The following is a 20,423-nucleotide window of genomic DNA, read 5'->3' on the forward strand; positions in this document are numbered from 1 at the left end:
TGGTGGTGTTGGGTGTGGGATCGTGTTGAACTTTGGTGGTTCATTTTTTTTTTTTTTAAGAGTAGATATGCTTTTTTTTTTTTAATTGCTATTTTTTAATTTTATTTATTTATTTATTTATTTTTGTCTGTGTTGGGTCTTTGTTTCTGTGCGAGGGCTTTCTCTAGTTGCGTCAAGCGGGGGCCACTCTTCATCGCGGTGCGCGGGCCTCTCACCGTCGCGGCTTTTCTTGTTGCAGAGCACAAGCTCCAGACGCGCAGGCTCAGTAGTTGTGGCTCACAGGCCCAGCGGCTCCGCGGCATGTGGGATCCTCCCAGAACAGGGCTCGAACCCGTGTCCCCTGCATTGGCAGGCAGATTCTCAACCACTGCGTGGTGCTTCATTTTTAGGTCTGATAGTGTTTTTGGTTCATTTAGGGGGGGATATTAGTTGTGTTTGGCTATATGACGGCTATGGCCACTGAGCAATATCCTGAGGTTTGGGTTTCTAATAAGACTGTCTTGGGGGCGTTTCTTTCAGGGTTGATAATAGAGTTTTTGATGGTATTATGTATTATATATTTTAAAGGATGAGGAGGTGGAAGTTGTGTTTAAGTTCAATGGGTAGGGAGACTGAGTTATTTATGATACTGGTGACTGGCTTTTTTAGTGAGGAAGCTATGGGGATTGTGGAGTTATATAGTTATGGTACCTGGCTGGTGATTGTTACTGGCTGGTCGTTGCTTATTGGTGTTGTGGTTATTATGGAGATTACTCGTGATAATTAAATAAAAGCATGCTAAGGGTGAGAGTGATAAGGAATGATAGGAAGTATAGTTTGATAAGGCCTTTTTGGCCTGAGATTAGTATGGAGAACTTTAGTTGAATAAGGGATATGGTTTTTGGTAAAATGTTTTCTAGTCAGATTAAGCCCAAAAGAGAGGATGCTGATTTTTGGCTTATTGATAGGTTTAGGTAAGGAGGTAGATGATGCATGATGGTGGGGAAATATCCTAAGAGACTAGAGAATTTAAGGGTATTTGAGGGGTGGATAAATTTTAAGTTTTGTGTGTTAAGGTTAATTTTGAGTGCCAATGCAAAGCCTAGGATGGTTACTGCAGGGCAGTTAGTTGTAGATGTAAGGGTGTGGTTATTAGGGGGACTGTGGTTGGGGGGATGTTGTTGGAGATAATGAATCCAGCAGACACTTCCAATTAGTAGGCATTTGATGGAGTTAATTAAGAGGGGGTTGTTTTCACTGATAGAGGTTAGGGGGAGAAACCAGGTTGTCCTAATAGAGCGAAGAAGATAATGTGGGTACTATAGGCAGCTGTGAGGGAGGCGGCAATTAGACTTATCAACGGTGCTCAGGCGTTGGTCTAAGACGTGTTAGCAGCTCCAATGATCAAGTCTTTAGAATAGAAGCCGGTGAGGAAAGGCATTCCTGTCAACGCTAAACACCCGATAATAAGGGCTGTTGTGGTGAAGGGTAAAGCCTTGAAAAGACCTCCTGTGTTTCGAGTATCTGGTTCATCTTTCAGGCTGTGACTAATGGATCTGGAGCATAAGAATGTCATGGTCTTAAAAAAAGCATGTGTGCAGATGTGTAAGAACGCTACATAGGGTTGGTTGATTCCAATTGTTACCATTATTCGGCCTAATTGGCTTGAAGTGGAGAAAGTGATAATTTTTTTAATGTCATTTTGGGTGAGAGTGCATATAGCTGTGAATAGGGTGGTGAGGGCTCCTAAGCACAGCGCTATTGCTGGAATAAGTTCGTTGTTTTCTGTTAAAGGGTAAAATCGAATAAGTAGGAAGACTCCTGCCACAACCATTGTGCTTGAGTGGAGCAGGGCTGATACAGGGGTGGGGCCCTCTATTGCTGAAGGGAGTCAAGGGTGGAGCCCAAATTGGGCTGATTTTCCGGCTGCGGCTAGTACGAGTCCTATAAGCGGGAGGTTTGAGGGATTTAGGTTGAGTATAAAAATTTGTTGCAGGTCTCATGTGTCTGAGTTAAACAGGAATCATGCTATTGATATAATGAACCCGATATCCCCAGTGAGGTTATATAGGATTGCTTGGAGAGCAGCTGTGTTTGTGTCTGCTCGCCCATATCACCACCCAATACACAGGAAGGATATAATTCCAACTACCTCCCATCCAATAAATAGTTGGAAGAGGTTATTGGCAGTAACAAGGATTAGCATGGTGATGAGGAAGAGGAGTAGGAACTTGAAGAACCGGTTAATGGAAGGGTCTAATTGTATCTACCATATTGAGAACTCCATAATGGACCGCGTAACAAATAATGCTACTGGTATGAATATTATTGAGAAGTAATCTATTTTGAAGCTAAGTGTTAATTTAAGGGTTTGGACAGTGATTCAATGTCAGTTTGAAATAACTATTTCTTGGCCTGTGTGGAGGAATGTTATTGTTGGCTGGTAGGTAATAAAAGCATATGAGACGGTATTTTTTACAAATGATGGATATTTGTCACTTTTGTAGAAATCTGTGTCAGTTATTATAATTGGGATGATTAGTATAAATAGTGTGACCAGAGCAAAAGAGGAAAATAGGTTTATTACTTTTACTTGGAGTTGCACCAGTTTTTTGGCTCCTAAGACCAATGGATAACTACCATCCTTTAAAAGCCTGAAAAAGCCGTACTGTCAGCCATGGGGGCATGAATTAGCAGTTCTTGCAATACTTTCTTGGTAAATAAGAAGTCTCAGTCTTCTGTTACTAGATTCACAATCTACTGTGTTTTTTAAACTATATTTACAATACAGGGGGCCTAGGATGATTTTGGGATTTAGTGACAAGAGTAGGAGGGGTAGAATAGGGAGGGCTATAAGGGCTTTTTCTCATGTAAAAAGGGTGTAATATTATTAATATGATGTGTGTATTTACCACGTTGTGTCATAATTAGTATACATATAGAATATAGGGCTGTAATTACAATGTTAGTTCCTATTAAGATAATGATAAAATTTGATCATGAGAAGATTGATATAACTACGAATAGTTCTCCAATTAGAGTAATAGTTGGGGGTAGGGCTAAGTTTGTCGGGCTTGCCGGTAGTCATCAAGTGGCTATTAGTGGGAGGAGGGTTTGTAGGCCTCGGGCTAAGATTATAGTTCGGCTGTGGACTCGCTCACAGTTTGAGTTTGCTAGGCAGAATAATCTAGATGATGTGAGGCTGTGGGCGATTATTAAAGCGGTGGCTCCTATGTAACTTCAAGGAGTCTGGATGAGAATAGCTGCAATAACAAGTGCTATGTGGCTGACGGAAGAATATGCGATAAGTGATTTTAGGGCTGTTAGGCATAGAGAGATTGAACTGGTTATGCTTATCCCTCATAAGGAGAGCATAAGAAAAGGGTATGCTATGAATTCTGTCAGGGGTTTGAGTACTGCTGTAATTTGTAGCATGCAGTAGCCCCTGAGTTTTGGTAATACGGCTGCAAGGACTATAGAGCCTGCGAAGGGGGCTTCTACGTGTGCTTTGGGTAGTCAAAGGTGGAGGCTATAGAGGGGTATTTTTACCATAAAGGCTATTATGCAGGCTAATCATATAAAGACGTTGGATCAGGAATTGGGTAATGCTTGGGTTCAGTATTGGACTACTAGGAAATTCAGAAAGCCTGTGGTGTTTTGCCTATATACTAATGCCACTAGCAACGGGAGTGATCCGATTAGTGTATAGAACAGAAAATAGTGCCCTGCATTGAGGCGTTCTGTTTGGTTACCTCATCGAGTAATGTTGATGGGTGTAGGAACTAGTGTGGCCTCGAATATAATGTAAAATAGAATTAGTTCTGTGGTGGTAAATGTTATGATTAAAAATATTTGTAATATGATTAGTATAGTGATGTATAGTTTTTTTCGGGTCAGCGATTCTTTGAGCAGTTGAGACTGACTGGTTATTAATATCAGAGGTAGGAGTCATATAGTCAAGATCAGTAGTGGTGCAGATAGGGAGTCGGGAAAGAATATTAATGAGAAATTAAGTCTATTATCATTAAACTGGTTAATAAGAAGGCTTGTGAGGCTAATTAGCAGGCTATGGGTTGTAGCGTTAATTCAAATTATATTATTTTTTGATAATCAAGTCAGGGGTATTAGTATAATCGTAGGGATAATAAATTTTAGCATTGGAGGAAGTTAAGGTTTTGTACGTAGTCGGTGCCTATAATTTCTTCTTCCAACAGGACTGCCATCATTTCTTGCCAGGACTATGGCCTCCTAACTGGTCTTCCCAATTCTTCTCTTGCTTCTCTCAAGTGAACTCTTCGTGTACAGCTACGGTGAGCTTTATTTTTTTAACTTTTTATTAAAGTATACCATACATGCACAAAAGTTCACATATTATGTGTGCCATTTCATAAATTTTCATAAACCAAAAACACCCACATAGTCATTACCAAGTCAAGAAAGAGAACATTCCTGGCCCACAGAAGCTTGCCCTGTTCTCTCTTCCAGTCACCAGCCAGCCGCCGCCAAGAGCAAATACTTTTGTGACATCCACCAGCATATATAGTTTTGTCTGTTTGTGCTTTATATAAATGGATTCTTGGAGAAGCATTCTTTGTTCCCTGGGAATTTTTCCTTTTTTCACTGAGAATTATGGTTGTAAAGTTAATCCATGTTGTTGTGTGTAGTTGTTGTATAGTCTATTATTGTGTGAATATACTAATATACACATATTAACCTATAAATACCCATTTATGTGGTGGGCATTTGGTTAGTTTCCAATTTAGGTCTATCACACAATTGTGCTGCCATCAACATTTCTGTTGATAACTTTTCATGAACATGTGTATGCCTTGCTATTGCATAAGTACCTAAAAGTGAACTAGATAATGCACTTGTTCAGTTTTACTGTATACTTCCAAATAATTTACCAAACTTTTGTACCAATTTACACTAACAAACAGTATATAAATGAGAGCTATAGTTGCTTCAAGTATTTGTTGGCACTGTATATGGTCAGTCTTTTTTTAAACCTTTTAAAAAATTCTTGAGGATGCGGAGTTGAATCTCATTGTGATTTAAATTTGCATTTCCCTGAAAACTAATGAAGTTGAGCACATTTTCATATGGTTATTGGATGCCTGAATATCTTATTTTGTGAACTTCTCATTTTTCTATTGGGTTGACTGGCTTTCCTTATTGATTTGGAGGAGTTCTTTATACATTATGAGTATGCATTCTTTGTCAGAAATATGTATTGCAAATATCTGCTCCCACTCTGCATTGCCTTTTCAATCTCTTAATGGTGACTTTCTAGAAATAAAATTTCTATATTTTAATATAGTCCAATGTACCATTTTTTAAAAATTTATGGTAAATATTTTATGTTTTTTAAAAGAAATATGGGCCTACTCCAAAATCACATTTTTTTTTTCTCTAAATGCTTTGTTGTTTTACCTATTACACTTAGATCTATGTAAGAATTGATTTTTATCTTTGGTGTGAGGAAGGGATCAAGATAAATTTGTTTTACATATGGATATCAAATTATTCAACACCATTTATTGAAAAGACAGACTTTCCGCCACTGCATTGAAATGTTACCTTTTTCGCAAATCAGATCAGCCTATATGTGGGGGTCATTTCTATAGTCAGCTTATCTGTCTTGGATCCAATACTACATTGTCTTAATCACCATGCTTTATAATAAATCTGATTCTTGATATTTGGTACTATTCATATTCCATCTGTTAATCCTTCTTCAGTATTGCAGGACTATTTTTGTACCTTTGCATTCTATATAAATTTTAGAATCGGTTAATCAATTTCTTTAGGGAAAAAAACTGGAATTTTTATGGGGATTGCACTGAATCTATCAAGTAGTTTATGGAGAAGTAGTATTGAATATTCCACTACAAGAATATGGTATAATCTTTCATTTATTTACTTATACTTTAATTTTTCTCAGCAGTGTTTTGCCATGTTAACTAAAGATGTCTTGCACATCCTTTGCTGGATTTATTCCTAAATATTTGATTTTGTAAACTGAAGTATAGTTGACTTACAATATTATATTAGTTTCAGGTAAACAACATAGTAATCTGGTATTTTTATAGATTATACTGTATATAGAAAGTTATTTTAAAATATTGACTATATTTCCTGCACTGTACATTACATCCTTGTAACTTATTTATTTTATACCTAGTAGTTTGTATCTCCTAATCCCCTTCACCTAATTTGCCCCTCTCCCCTCTGGTAACCACAAGTAACCATAAGTTTTTTCTCTGTATCTGTGAGTCTATTTCTGTTTTGTTACATTTGTTCCTATGTTTTATTTTTTAGATTCCACATATAAGTGAAAACATGCAGTATTTGTCTTTCTCTGCCTGACTTATTTCACTAAACATAATACCCTCCAGGCCCATCCATGTTGTTGCATATGGCAAAATTTTATTCTTTTTTATGGGTGAGTAATGTTCCACTATATTTATATATGCCATATCTTTTTTATCCATGCATCTGTTGATGGACAGTTAGGTTGCTTCCATATCTTGGCTATTATAAATAATGCTGCTATGAATATTGGGATGCATATATCTTTTCAAATTAGTGTTTTCATTTTCTTCAGATAAATACCCAGGAGTGGAATTTAAATCATATAGTAGTTCTATTTTTAATTTTTTGAGAAACCTCCATACTGTTTTCCATAGTGGCTGCCCCAATTTACATTTCCACAAACAGTTCATGAGGGTTCCCTTTTCTTCACAACTGTTGTTATTTCTTGGTTTTTCTGATGATTTCTGACAGGTGTGAGATGACATCTCATTGTGGTCCTGACTTGCATTTCCCTGCTGATCAGTGATGTTGAGTTTCTTTTCCTGTGCCTGTTGGCCATCCACATGTCTTCTTTGGAAAAATGCCTATTCAGTTCCTCTGCCCATTTTTAAATCATTTTTTTTAGAGTTGTATGAGTTCTTTATATATTTTGGATATTAACCCCTTACTAGACATATCATTTGCAAATAACCTCTCCCAGTCAGTAGGTTGCCTTTTCATTTTGTTGATAGTTTCCTTTGCTGTACAAAAGGTGTTAAGTTTGATTAGGTCTCATTTGTTTATTATTGCTTTTGTTCTCCTTGCCTGAAGAGACAGATCCAAAAAATATATTGCTAAGACCATCATCAAAGAGCATACTGACTAAGTTTTCTTCTAGGAGTTTTATGGTTTTATAGTTTCAGTTCTTTCATTTATGTCTTTAATCCATTTTGAGTTTATTTTTGTATATAGTGTGAGAAAATTTTCTAGTTTCAGTCTTTTACATGCAGCTGTCCAGTTTTCCCAACACTGCTTATTGAAGAGACTCTCCTTTCCCCATTATATATATTCTTGCCTCCTTTGCCATATATTAATTGACCATATATGCATGGGTTTATTTCTGGGCTTTCCGTTCTGCTTCATTGATCCATATGTCTGTTTTTGTGCCAGTAGCATACTGTAGCATTGTAGTATAGTTTGAAATCAGGGAGTGTGATAGCTCCGGCTTTGTTCTTCTCTCTCAAGAAGATGTTTTGGCTGTTTGGGGTCTTTTGTGGTTCCACATGTAGTATAGGATTATTTATTCTAGTTCTGTGAAAAATGTCATGGGTATTTTGATAAGGATTGCACTAAATCTATTGATTGCTTTGGGTTGTATGGACATTTTAACAACATTAATTCCTCCAATCCATAAACACAGATATCTTTGCATTTAATGGTATCAGCTTCAGTTTTCTTCATCAGTGTCTTATAGTTTTCAGAATACAGGTTTTCACCTCCTTGGTTAAATTTATTCCCAGGTATTTTATTTTATATTTTTGGATTTGATTGTAAATGAGATTGTTTAACTAGTATTAGAAGTCCTAGTCCCAACAGTCAGACAAGAAAAATAAATACAAGGCATCCAAATTGGAAGGGAAGATGTAAAACTGTCACTATTTGCAAATAACATGATTCGTTATAGAGAAAACCTTAAAGACTTCACCTGAAGGCTATTAGAACTAATACATAAATTCAATAAATTTGCAGGGTACAATATTAATATACAGAAATTTGTTGCATTTCTGTACACTAATAATTAACTCAGAGAAATCAAGAAGTATTTGATTTTTTAATGTTGTCATTCCTGGTTTCTTTTTATAGTTTCCTTTTCTTTGTGGCTGGCATATAGAAATACAATTGATTTTTTATATTGACTTATATCCTGTAACCTTGATAAATTCATTTGTTCTAATATTGTGTCTGTATATTCTTTTGAATTTCTCAAGTACTCTGTCAAGTCATCTGTGAATAGTTACATATGCATTTCTTCCTTTCCAAAATAATACCTGTTGTTTTATTTTTTTTGTCTTATTGCACTGTGATCTTCAGTATAATGTTAAGTAGAAGTGGTGGTAGTGGGTATTCTTGTCTCATTCCTGACCTCAGGAGAAAATTTTTTATGTTCACCACTGATTATGTTGCTCACTGAAGATTTTTATGGATAGTTTTATTAAATTAAGGATATTTTTCTATTGCAAGTTTATTAAAAGTTTTGTCATGAATGGGTGGTAAATTTTGTCAAATGTGTTTTCTGAATCATGCAAGATACTCAGTTTTTTTCCTTATTGTGTAAATTTGATTAACATACATTGCTTGGTTTTTATAATCTTTAGTGACCTTTACATACTTTAAGTAAACCCCACTTGGTCATGATATATTATCCTTTTAATACTGCTAGGACTTCCCTGGTGGTCCAGTGGTTAAGACTCCGTGCTTCCACTGCAGGGGGCATGGGTTTGATCCCTGGTTGGGGAAGTTTCGCATGCTGTGCAGTGTGGCCAAAAACAAAAAAAAAAAACAAAAAATACTGTTAGATTCCGTTGGTAATAATTAAAGGCTTTTATGAGATAGAGTGGTCAGTAATTTGCCTTTATTAAGATACCTTTTCTAAATTCTTGAATTACAGTTATGCTGGTCTCATAAGATAATTAAAAATTGTTCATTTTTTTCTGTTCAATGGAAGAGTTTGTGACATTGCTATTGTGTGATATTCTGTGATATTACTTTCTAATATATGTGGAAGAATTCATCAGGAAAGCCACTTGGGCCTGGAGTTTTCTTTATGGGAAGTATTTTTAAACGATATATTCAAGTCTTTAATAGAACTATTCAGATTTCCTACTTCTTTTTGTCACCTATGGTAACTTGAAATTTTCAAGAAATTTATCAATTTTGTTTAAACTATTAAATAATCAATGTGAAGTATTTGTAACACTTAGAATTGTGGGATATAGATGAGGGAGTTTTTAAAAATAAAACTATGATTATGTTATTTCTCTGCTAAATATTTCAGTGATATTTCTGGCTCTTAGTTAAAGATCACACTGTTACCTTGTCTGAAAGGCTATGCTTAATACTGGCCTAATTCCTTTTTTGGTCTTTTCTGGTGCTACTCTCTTGCTTCTGTTCATGGATTTCTAGTCAAAATGAGCATTTGTCAGTTTTTTAAACATTACATTCTTCATCTTTTCATGTTGTCCTGGAACACGCTTTTTTTCCTACCAGCATGTTTTTTCTTATGCCACTCCCTTTACGTAGTCAACACTCATAGTTATTTTTCAGGGTTCATCTCAAGCGTCACTTTCTCAAATATATATTCTTAACACTCATGTAGTTCCCTCTCCCTCCCAGTGAATCAGAAAATCTGGTGATGGTTTCTAGAATTTGCACTTTTAAGAGTTCCTCAGGTACTTCTTCTGTATTCTGAAGTTTGAGGGTCTCTGGTTTAGTACTTGAATTGGGAAAAGCATATCCACATAAAAGTGTCTGGTTACTAATATTGGACATGGAGCAAAATAAGGTACCATTTGGAGGGTAAAGAAACATCTAATACGTGCTTTCTCGGCTTTCTGTTCATCCTTTGAGTGATTCCTTTTATCTTTTGCTAATGAACAGTAGGTCATAAGGAGCCTAATATGAGGGAGAGCAACATGTACAACCCATGTAGGGTCTCTGAGAGGTATATAATGTGCCAGAAAGGACACGACCTTTAGATTAACGGGAAAAACTCTGCACTAGTAAGCCCTACTCTGCCAGTCTTACAGGGTCATTGTTAGAATCAAATGAAAGAAAATGGGAACAAGCTTTGTAAACTACAAAAGGGAAGGTCAACCACAGATGAATAAACAATAAAAATCTAACTTCTCTTGAAGCCATTAGAGAGCTGAGATTGCAGAACAGTCAAATTGCCTGTAACCTAAGGAAAGACAGACACCTTCAAGGAGGCCAAGTGAGGACCAGCCTCAGAAACAGAGAAATCAGCTGAATTTATAGGCTCTTCTCCATGGTCCCAATAAGGTACTAATAACAAAGATTGGGGGCAGAGTGAGAGTCAAGGGGTCTCCCTTCAGGTGTGCGTCTAGAGAGGTGAAGCAGCCTCTATAGGAAAGGCTTGAAGGCCTCACTGTATCCTTCTTACCTACCTGCCTCCCCAGGGGCAAAGCTGCCAACGGGCTCAGTTTAGATCAGCTCACCTCCTGCTGGCTGGGCTCTGTGGCCAGAGGGTGATTAATTTTAACATTGTATCTGTGATATAATAAGGTATATTTGATCTTTGTCCCTGGTCTCTGGCACAGAGCTACAAAAATCATCGTAATCTCCTGTGTGCTCTTTCTTTGTTTCTCTCTCTCCCCCTACCATGTGTACACATAGCGAGAAGGTGGCCAGAAAGAGAGCTCTTAATAGTAACCAAATCAGCTGGCACATTTATCTTTGACTTTCCAGCCTCTAGAACTGTGAGAAGATAGTGTTTTTTCTTTCAGCCATTCAGTCTATGTTTTTTGTTAGAGCAGCCCTAGGAGACAGGAGACCTGGGGACCGCACTTGCATCTGGTGTCTGAAGTAGGAACAGTCTTGTGAAGGACTGTGCCCTCAATTTGTGGAGTCTTCGTTTTTTCTGGGTAGTGTCAGAATTTAATTGAATTGTAGGACATTCAGCTGATGTCAGAGAACTGGTGTTAGAATACAGTGTCAAAGGTACAAAATCTTTTCTCTAACATTTCTGAAGTACAAAACAAGACAACCAATGACATTTGTTCTCTGAACTTCTCATCTGCTGAAAACATAAATATCTACAGGCAGACCTCAGAGATATTGTGCTTTCAGTTCCAAACCACCTTAGTAAAGTGAATATCTCAAAATGAGTCACATGAATTTTTGGTTTCTCAGTGCATAGAAAAGTCATGTTTACACTATACTGTAGTCTGTTAAGTGTGCAACATTATGTCTAAAAAATAATGTAAATAACTTAATTTAAAATACGTTACTGCTAAAAAATGCTAACCATTATGTAAGCCTTCAGCAAGTCATAATCTTTTTGTTACTCTCGCATTGAGAAACCAAAACATTTGTGTGACTTGCTTTATTGAGATATTTGCTTTATTGTCATGGTGTGGAATTGAACCTGCACTCTCTCTGAGATCTTCCTTGTAATATCAAAGGTTACTGATCACAGATGACAACAACAAACATAATAATAATGAAAATGTTTGAAATATTGGGAGAGTACCAAAGTATGACACAGACACAAAGGGAGCAAATGCTGTTGGAGAAAAAAAAAATGTAATGTCTGTGAAGCACGGTAAAGTGCAATAAAATGAGGTCTGCCTTTATAATTTTCAAACTGCTTTCAGTCCCGTTGTCTGCATCCTCAGCTATATCCCTAGCACCTAGAACAATACTGACACATAGTAGATGCTCAATAAATACTTGTGGACTCAGTGAATGAATGAACCAATAGCCTTCTTTTCAGAAAACTGATGTGTAAGTGCCATCAGAGTTTAAAATATATTTTTCCTAGAAATTTTTCTAGTATTACATACTTGCTAGTTACACTTAATCCAGACATAATATGGGGTCTTCTCAGTTCATTAAATGTCAGTAGGACTGTCTCAAATCCCCCAATTTCACAGTTCGGTAAAGCTCTAAAATCTTCTTCCTTCTAAAAAATTGTGCTAATTTATATAAACTATATTTCAGATTCCCCTCAATTTCCATCCCACTTTCAATATGCATGCTTTCTGTTGTATCTCATCCTGCCCCTTATGTAAAGCTTATTCCCATTTATCAGTGCACTGCCCCCCCCATACCAAGCATTTTGTAAACTTAATAACTTTACCATAGATTTGGGGGATAGAGGTCAGAGGGGGTCACAGGACGCAGCAGGTCATCCTTTTCCTCGTGCTTCTCCTCCTCTCCATCCTCCCGCCTCTGACTTCCTGATACCAGGTCGGGCCCATGCCCCAGAGACTCGTTTACCCAAGTGGTCTAACCAAGGCATTTTCCAAACAAAGGCAGCTTGATCCCTAAGTCTCTTCTTCCTACCAGCTATGAGAACTCAATTTTCTCCCTCATTACATTCTCCGGTGAGAAACACAGTTAGAGCTCCTTGTGAATTTATTTCCTAAATTCTCTCCTTGAACCTTACGTGAGGCAAAGAAAAGAAGCACAGTGACAAACAGGTCCACTCCCTTGGCCCAGCCTCTCTCCTTTCCTTCTAATCTAGAGCTCTTCTTTGAGGCCGCAGAAGGGTATTGCTTGCAGAATTTTCCCTGGTGTTGACTATCTTCCTTTTGGGGGCGTTAATTACCGCATGCTCCCCCTCTGCATTCAAGCCCGGCAGCAACTCCCCTCCTCCCTGCAACAGCAAAGTGCCGGGTAGGCCACGAGGGTGGCCGGTAATTGTACAGGTGTATTTGATTCAAACAAGAGAGCCTTGAGATTGTTTAGGGTCCCTTTTAGGTTTAAGCAGAAATTTCAGTGCACTATAAGAAAGAACACAGTTAAGAAGTAAGGAAAAAATTTACAAATTGAGTGTCTTCAATATGGACGGGAGGGAACGCCTATGTAATTTTAAGAAACGTTTTCTCTGAAAAAATTGTCCCAGAGCTTTTTTCTTTTTAAGTAGAACGGACAAAGAATCAGAAAACATGACGGATTCTCTGACAGATTTCATCTGAAGCATGGCAACAAAGCCGTCTACAGATACTCACTGCAAACCAGTGGCAGAATTTCATGATACTTGTTTTAATGAAAAAGGAAATCAGATTGCCGGAAACAATTCTTTTCTGGACTAAAATAAAAGATTCAAGGGAAAGTGATCTTTCCAAAGCTATAGTCACCATAGAATTCCCCTTTTTACAGACTCTGAGCATTGAAATCTTGGAGAATCTAAACACTGAAAGAATAGGCTGCCCATGATCTGAGTTTTAGATCCACAAAAATGTTAAAATAGTAAACATTTGTACAAAGACACTGAAGAATAGTTTACCAGTTACTTCAGAGATCTTCCTGTACCTTGCTGTTATTGACAAATGTAAGAACTGCTTTCTTCAGTGTGGACAGACAATGTAAGGTGTGTGTGTGTGTGTGTGTGTGTGTGTGTGTGTGTGTGTGTGTGTGTGTACTGCTCTCATTAGACTAGAGGCAGATAGTAAACAAATAATCACAGGAACAAGTATGATTGAAATAAGAGCTATGTAGCAAACTTCAAGTATAAATTCTTATTTACGTAGGTTTTCAGACTATAAATTTTTGGACAAATGAGAAGTCTATTATAATATGAAATATGTAGAAGAATATTTTTGTAAACATGCACAGAAATATGCCCCCCAAATATTCTATTTTTCTATATTAAAGGAAGATAATGAAGATCAATTATATATTAAAATTTTAGACTATTTAATTTTCACCAGGGAGGAAATAATGTTTAAAAATGCTTTTACGTTAGGGAAGTTTTATATTTCCCTAACGTTTGATTTGCTTTTTCTCTTCCAAATTGAGAACTCTATAACAAGTTAGGTTTCCCTTTTTGTAATAATTTTGAAGAAACTCAGAGTCAAATTTAAAATTATGTCGAATACCATGGCTGGCATTTGTATGCTCATTTTCCTTTGTTCTGATGTTCTGTTTCTATTGCATTATTACTTGTGTTTATCTTTTATTATAAGCCATTTAAGAAAACTTTATAAGAAAATAATTGGGATATATAAATAACTTTGAATAACTGAAAAAATCTGTAATTATGTGAATATATATCTATACAGATGTTAAAAAATGAAATTTCAATAATCCGTAGATTCTTTAAGCACCTATTTTGGAAATTACCCTATGAATACAAAAATTATTAATAAAAGAAAATCTGCGATAGCCATCCATTCCTTCTGTTTATCATATACTCCAGGATATAAGCATTTAAACTAGCAAAATGTATTATTTTTTTCTTCAATATGTTAATGTTTCTGAAAATCGTACATGATTTTTATAAAACACTTTTTCATATATTGTACCTTGTGAATATACTTCTCATTTGTCCATAAATTTATCATCTGAGAACCTACATAAACAAGAATATATACTTGAGGTTTCCTTCATAGCTCTTACTGTAATCATACTTATTCCTGTGGTTATTTGTTTAATATGTGCTTCTATTCTAATGAGGGCAGGAACCATATTTATCTTTTCATCAATTTCCGCATTCCTCTAGAGCAAGGGTCAGTAGACATTTTTTTGTATAGGGCCAGATAATAAATATTTTAGCTTTGCTGACCATAAGACCTCTTACAACAACTCAGTTCTGATGTCCTAGTGTGAAAATAGCCATAGACAATAAGTAAATGAATGGTTGTGACTGATCTCCAATAAAATTTGATGTACAAACACTAGTGGCAGGCCATAGTTACCCCTGCTTGCCCCTGCTGTAGAGTTAATAGACATGCAATATTTTTGCAACTGAATGACTGGGAATCTTAAACATAAGATCTGGAGAAAGGACAGATTCCATATTTAACAGCACTAATGGTGGAACAGTTGTTTGTTCCTTTTTTTTTAAATCACGTATTACTCCTGAGTTGAAAATGATATTAACTATTCTAAAAGAAATCAGGACCAAAGTTAACACGCTCACCGTTGGTCAACTCTGAATGGTAACATAGTCTAAAGAAATATTATTTTGGTTGTTTGCAATATAATTTCAGTGGTTTGTCATTATGTTTTTCCCTAAAAGGGAAGAAAATAAAATTGTTATTAAATATTTCAAATCTTCAAAACATTGATTTATTTTTGCTTTCAATTATCCCCTCAAACTATAAACATTACATTAAAAAACAGATTTAGTATGCTTTAAATGAATGGTACTTAACAGATTATCTAAGACAAAATCTATAGTTGCAGAAGTATAGAAAAATAGTTAAAATTATCATCCCAATAAGTCAACCCAAAATAGCACCTGCCATTTTGTGAGAAAGTCTTGTTTAGTCTGATTTAGCAATGTAATTGGTCAGTAATGACTATCTTCTTTCTACAGTATTCAGAGATAATTAGAATAACAGCCCACTAACAAATATAAGGTATATGCATATTGATGTATGTGACAACTATCATCACATCAAGAAATCACTATAGTTGAATGAGTTTAAACAGTGAGAGTAAGTAGACAAGTAGTTGAACTACTTGTCTATTGAGCTGTGTTTTTCAAGGGAAAAAAATGGATTAGCCTGGAAACAAAGGAGAGGATGTCTCAGACAAAGCTTAGTGGATAATGGATACATGGTAGGGCAAGCCTTAATTCCCCACTCAACTTTGCTAACTTAGGCCTCCCCTAAATAAAGAAATATTAGATGAATACCTCCAAGTCATTTAGCTCTGAAAAGTAAGGCTAATTTTTCCTCAGACACAGCTTTCCAATAGTTTGCCTAAAAGTAGTTTCTACTGCTTCTCCCACAGACTATAACATGCTATTGATTTTTGTAAGCTTTGTAATTTTTATTTTTTCTGTCTACCATCTCTTTCATGCTCTGCTTTAGAACTTATCTCACTGGCTGGGCATACTGCTGGTGGACATTTAATCTGAACTTTAGCCATTTTCCATCTGGGTCTCGAAGAGAATAATTTTTTATTTCTGTTCATTTATTTACTGGAAAAAAATGAGACACATTGCAGAAAGAATTAACCCAAATTATGTGGAGATAGCAAAATAGATCTTAATAGGTACCTACCATGTTGCTGGTTTAATATGCTTTATGGTCTGTGTGCTCAGATTGGTTTCTTTGCAAATTAGCTTGTAGAACTTACGAAGTAAAGAAAAATAAATTAAGATTTTTGAGACTAAAACAACAATTTAAGTGAAATTTTATAGAATTAGGAGATAATTGTACCAAGCTGTCAGAAGAAAATCAGAAAATGAACTTCAGTGTTGGGGTGGGAAGCGTCACTGAAAAGAATCACCTAAAACTTTTACATATAAAAGAAAACAGATTTGGGAAATACCTTTGTAGATAATACAAGAGTGAATGCATGTATCATATTCTATGACGTGCCCTCTATAAAGAGAACACAGTAAGCAACCAATATGTAAATAAAAAAAGAAATAAATGAACAGAAAAAGTACAAAAGACAAGTAGAACTTGGTAGCAAATATAAGGACACATTTCAACACTTGTAAACAAAGACTGCCATGTAGCAACATTTTGGTCAAATTCATTAATCCGTTTTAGGAGCACTCCCCGATGTTGGTAAAGATGCAATGAAGCTGGTTGGGACTAAACATGGGTGGCATGAAACCTTTTTAAGAAGCAATAAGATAATTAGTCATATTTGCCAAGAGGAGAAAAAAATGTTAACACTTGGGATGAGTCATCCCTCTTCAGGGCAGTCATGCTGGAGAAATAATCTAAATGGAGAAAGGTACCTATCTAAAAATTTTCATAGCATTTTAAAAATAATAAGCTATAAATCCTAACTACTAGTAATGATGGCACATGCAGACATTTAAAATAGCAATTGTGAACACCATATACTGCAAGAAAAATGCTTCTATAGTATTAAATAAAAATCTGAATACAAAATTATATGTACATAATTACACACACATGTATGTGTGTGTAATTATGTACATATAAACAGTGTTTTATATATATATAAAACAAAGATATGTAGTAGAAGTGGGAATATGGCTATTTAAAAATTTTTTAATTCTGTTTAATGATAGAAAAATACAATTAAACATTTGAACTTAATGCTACAAATGTAGTAATCTTCAATATAATAGAATCATTTAATTAAAATATTAAAGTTGTCATATAACTTTTTTAAAAGCTCACCTTTTTTAAAGTTAGAGAAAGAAACATTTGTTTTTCTTAGTGGCATAATTGCTTTTACTTCTCAAGGATTTCTTTGAAATTGGCTCATCTGCCAAACTTCACACAAGCCCAGTTTCTGCTATGAGGTGATATAAACAACCTGAGAAAACTATTTTGGTGAAATTAAGATTCCATAGATTTCTATCCCCAAGGTGACATCTATTCCTTTCTAGAAAGGGCTAGGTTGTACGAATATGGAGTGTCTGAAAACACTTCATAAATATGTGACTTTGGCCTCTTTATTTAATCTGGAGACTTAGAATCCTAATTCATAAAATAGTAATAATATTTTCTCTTTTTCAAGATTATTATAAGAATTAAATGAGATAGACCTAGCTTCATTAACACAAATTTATTTCATTTCCTATTTTGAGTACTAAAGTGAAAATCAGAAAAGTATATGATAAAATTCCCTGCCCTGAGAAGCAAGAGACCTGGTTCTAAATGTGTGCTGCCTGGATAATCACCCTGTTTCTGACTCATTTGTCTGATCTATGAAATGGAGCTGGTCTGGATGACTTATTGAGATTCTGTCTCACTTTCTTGCCCCCAAAAGTGAGAGTTCTGCAATCACATGCATAATGATAATTTTTTTCACATTTCATCTTAATAAAAGTTTTACGTTTAGTCACGAGGAATGTTTGTCTCTAATTAGGAGTATTCTCAAACCTCAGATTTATAACTGGAGTGGAACCCTTAAAGCAACAGGTAGCTAGATAAAAATTGAAAACAGCACTGCCTAGTTCAACTTTTGTTTGATTATTGGACATGAGTCACACGCTATGCTAAATCAGGTTGGATTATAATGAATCACCTCAGACTATGCTACATTTGCTCGGGCTATGGTGAGTCTGCAGAGAGTGTGCTGAGTCAGCCTGGATCGTGCTGGGTTAGCTTAGGTTATGCTGAGTCACCATCAACGTACAGGTCGAATCCATGTGAAGGATCCCTGGTCCCTCCTCCAAATCGCCCAACTCCATTGTCTTCTTTATTTAAATCTATTAATGTACCATATGTTATAAACAATAAGTTCACATAATGATTCCAATAAAATTAGAAAATCCCTCTCCATGATCATGTCGGTGCCTTGGGAATCTCAACCACCTTAACCATTCTGCCCTGGAATTTGATGACAGGCTGTTTTATCTGGTTGTAAACACAGGATTGCCTTGAAACTAAAAGCAGAAGCCTGAAAGGAAGGCAAACCCATTTTCACAAGAGATTCATCAACCTGAGTAGTAAACACTCCAGCTCCACTTGAAGGCTTTCTCTCCTAGTGGGAAAAACAAAGATGTGAAGAGGGAATAAAATGTAAAGAGGATACAGAGAGGAGAGCGAGGACTCAATCAGATGCCAACATCACGGAGAGGGAGGAGGGCAGAGTGCACCGTCCGAGCTGCCCTGGTCACTGTGTGACTGCACCTGTAAGCCAGAGCCTCACAAAGAAAGCTGTGTATTATAAAGCCTGACCTAGATGAGAAATTCACAGGAGTTTTAAGAGCACTCTCCATGTTAGTGAGAATGTGATTAAAAAATAGGACTGAAGGGCTTCCCTGGTGGTGCAGTGGTTGAGAATCCGCCTGCCAATGCAGGGGACAAGGGTTCGAGCCCTGGTCTGGGAAGATCCCACATGCCGCGGAGCAACTAGGCCCGTGAGCCACAACTACTGAGCCTGCGCGTCTGGAGCCTGTGCTCCGCAACAAGAGGGGCCACGATAGTGAGAGGCCCGCGCACCGCGATGAAGAGTGGCCCCCACTTGCCGCAACTAGAGAAAGCCCTCTCACAGAAACGAAGACCCAACACAGCCAAAAATTAATTAATTAATTAATTAATTTAAAAAAAAAAGAGAACCACAGGATTTCATACTATTTAAAAAAAAAAAAAATAGGACTGAAGAGAAAGTGTCTGCTGGAATGGGTAAAGGGAAGATTTCATGCACTTATTTGACACAAGACTCTTTTAGAGGACATATCCCTGGATTAGCAGTTGTTGTAACAGTAGATCTAGCAGTGACAAGGTCTTCCAGAGTGCACAATATTATGTTTTTATGGTTTCCTTTTTTATAGCAGATATCGCCTAATTAGGAAAAGAGATTTTATTGCAGATTTTATTTTACTGTAAAAGTCAAAGCACTTTCAGGAAGTGAATGTAGCATTTTCCCAAGGTGCTTAGCTAAATGAGAATTTCAAAAAATGGCAACTGGCAAAATCTTCTCCTTTTCTGTGAATGGTTGGTGAAAAGAGAAAGAATGGAATAGTCTTCTGCCTGAAAAACATAAATACCTGTTAATGTAGATTAAACCTCTAGTATTGGAAGTTGTAAAGCTGCTCAATGAATTTTATACAAATATCAACCTTCAAGGAAATGGCAGGTTTGAACATATATTAACTCAATTTTGATTGTTTACTATGCACAGCATTGCCCTGGACGTTACAGATTTAAGGTGGCTGCACTAATACTATCCTTCTGCATTCAGTTCTGAACCCATTCAAAAATATGACAAAAAAGAGACCTATCCCAGGATATTCATCCCTTTAGAAATCCCCATGGAGACTATCAGTAGTTCAGCTAGTACACACCAAGTATGGACCATGAGTTTTTCACAAAGATACTGTTACGGCACAATTAATACAATAGGAAGGGTTATAAAGAAGGGGAAGGAAGAAGGATTTGGTAGCAAGAGTTTCAAACTGCTGTGCAGCTCTAAGAAGCTTCTGCAAGGCTGATCCAGGGTGCTTCCTGCCCAGGACAAGGCAAAGGAATGGACTGTAGTGATACACCCACTGGTTTCAGTCATTTGCTGGGATCAACCTGGCATAGCAGAGCCTCAAGACATAGTGTCAGGTGGAGGGCAGCCCTGCGTGCTGACTGTCTATGACCCCGGCTGCGGGAGACCAGGATGTTGCAATTCCTGCCGCCATAACGGGTATGGTAACTATGATTCTTCTCCTTTCTGACTAAAGTCCAGTAAGTATAGTTATATATTGGTAAAAAATTGTTTTTTTCATCTGCCAGCATCTTTGTTTCACCTTCATGCTTTAAGTATGTTCACTGTGCCACAATCCTGTATTGACAGATACTACTTCAGCCCTTTGAAAATAGTGCTGCGGGGTTTTCTATCTTTCATTTTGTATTAGTAAATCAGCTTTCAGTCTAATTCTCTATTTTAAAGTAAATTATTTTCTTTCTGGTTACTTTAAGATCTCTGTCTTTGATGTTCTTGTAATTTCACTACAGTGTGCCTAGGTATAT

At 36.4% G+C, this 20,423-nt stretch overlaps 1 pseudogene; it reads right to left on the reverse strand.

The window, feature by feature from the left end:
• Positions 1-749: 749 nt before the first annotated feature.
• LOC118888068 lies at positions 750-20,092 on the reverse strand (annotated as a pseudogene).
• Positions 20,093-20,423: the final 331 nt, after the last annotated feature.

The sequence above is a fragment of the Balaenoptera musculus genome, chromosome 21 (assembly GCF_009873245.2).
Source record: "Balaenoptera musculus isolate JJ_BM4_2016_0621 chromosome 21, mBalMus1.pri.v3, whole genome shotgun sequence".
Classification (NCBI taxonomy): domain Eukaryota; kingdom Metazoa; phylum Chordata; class Mammalia; order Artiodactyla; family Balaenopteridae; genus Balaenoptera; species Balaenoptera musculus.